The following is a 1940-nucleotide window of genomic DNA, read 5'->3' on the forward strand; positions in this document are numbered from 1 at the left end:
ATCTTGTTCGTGTGCCAGTGCCTGTACACTGCAGGCTTAAAGGAGCCTCTGGTCTACAGAATGGAGGGAGATAGATAGTATTAAGAGTGTTGGTGGCTCCGGGTGGACCCCTCTGAGAGAGGAGCCCGGGGTGAGAGCCCCCTCTGTTCCCCGCTAGCTACGCTACTGTAGACACTAACAAAAACTATATAAGTTTGGCATCAGCCATAATTGAAAAGACCTGGACAATTATTTTGCCAGGTCATTTTGACAGCACACTTGAACGCCTTGGAAACAAAACCTAAAAAGAAAAATGAAAAAAATGGTGGAATTGTTTTTTTCACCATTTCAATTCATTAGATGTTTCTCATTTTTTCATTACATGATATGGTAAATTGAATAGTGTTGTTCAAAAGGACAACCAGCTCTGCAAAAATGGAATGTGAGAGTGAAAATGATCTCTGAAGGGTTAACATAGGACACATACAGGAGGTTGGTACTCAGAGAGGCACAGCACCCGCAGCTCAGCTCATCACCACCAGGATGGCCGAGTGGTTAAGGCGTTGGACTTAAGATCCAATGGACATATGTCCGCGTGGGTTCGAACCCCACTCCTGGTAAGGTTTTTGTAAAGGAAAAAAAAGTGTTGCTTGAATAGTTAAAACAGATCTTTCTCCACTCTTGTGAAGTAAAAACGTGTTCCTAATACTATTTCCATAAAATATGTACATGCAGAAATTCTCTTTTATGCCATTGCTTTAATAGTGTATGAAGTGTCTGAAACTTAAGACAGCTGTATTGCTAAATGCTTCGGCTTTTTATATTAACTAAAAAAATTTGGTTTCCATGTAATATAAAAGAATGATCAACAAAAAAAAATATTCTACCAGGAGTGGGGTTCGAACCCACGCGGACATATGTCCATTGGATCTTAAGTCCAACGCCTTAACCACTCGGCCATCCTGGTGAACACATGGAGGAGGCGCTCACAGGCTCTTACACGTGGTGCCGGAGGTGACAGCCTGTGACAATGTGTGCCATAACCGATAGAACGTTACACTATAGACTCTGTACGAAGTCACTCTCCGCCATTACAGCCGTACGTGTGCTGCGTTGTGAGGCAAAACAAGACGCACGGCCATGAATGAGGCGGAGCTGGAGCGCTATTCAGACCGCCCTCTAGCGTTACCTCACACGTCTGCGCCTGTCAGCTGCTCTAGCACTAAGGGCGGTTACCTCCTGAATCCGCACTATAAGCATCAGCATGCGTTGTCATACTCGCAATGAATGCTGGGTGATCCTCGGAGCGTCCCCGTGTGACTGTGGGGAAAGTAATGGCAGACGTACTCCAGTCACTGGCCTCACGGCAGGGAGCACGCCGCACCCACAGCGACCCCAAAACACGTCACAGTGAGGGCCACAGCTGTCCAGAAATACGATGACAGCGTGCCCCTATGACAACACTTACTGGCCCTCAGCACTATAAGGAGCCACATTACCTCATACCATGCTGAATAAAAACCCCAATACCTCTTCTAGAAAGTAACATGTCAGCAGCCAAGAAGGGGCTGAAATATCCCCTGGTGGGCCTGTGGAGTCTGCACGAATGGGCACAAATAATGGGGGCCATGTCTGCCGCTCCTCAGCATCTAAACACTAATGCAGCGATAGGTTGGGGAATGCAATCCCTGGCCACATCCCTGTACTGCCCGTCAGCAAGCTGGGGTATTCCTGTTACCATCTGCCCTCAGGGAAGGGGATAACTTCTAGATTGGTGGGGTCCGACAGCCAAGACCCCCACCAAGTGTCAGAATGGAGTGCCAGTGCATATGTTCCACCACCACTGTACTCTGTAAGAGAGCCACATTGTAGCGTTCAGTGGGGGGTCTCAGGGGTCGGACCCCACCGATCTAGAAGTTATCACTAGGGTTGAGCGAAACGGATCAAATTCAAAAATCGCC

At 47.7% G+C, this 1940-nt stretch overlaps 2 non-coding genes across 2 annotated transcripts; one reads left to right on the top strand and one right to left on the bottom strand.

The window, feature by feature from the left end:
• The first annotated feature begins 516 nt into the window (after positions 1 to 516).
• Positions 517 to 599, top strand: TRNAL-UAA (transfer RNA leucine (anticodon UAA)). Its single transcript has one exon. It is a non-coding gene; the product is annotated as a tRNA-Leu (tRNA).
• Positions 600 to 863: 264 nt separating this feature from the next.
• Positions 864 to 946, bottom strand: TRNAL-UAA (transfer RNA leucine (anticodon UAA)). Its single transcript has one exon. It is a non-coding gene; the product is annotated as a tRNA-Leu (tRNA).
• Positions 947 to 1940: the final 994 nt, after the last annotated feature.

The sequence above is a fragment of the Ranitomeya imitator genome, chromosome 5, assembly GCF_032444005.1.
Source record: "Ranitomeya imitator isolate aRanImi1 chromosome 5, aRanImi1.pri, whole genome shotgun sequence".
Classification (NCBI taxonomy): domain Eukaryota; kingdom Metazoa; phylum Chordata; class Amphibia; order Anura; family Dendrobatidae; genus Ranitomeya; species Ranitomeya imitator.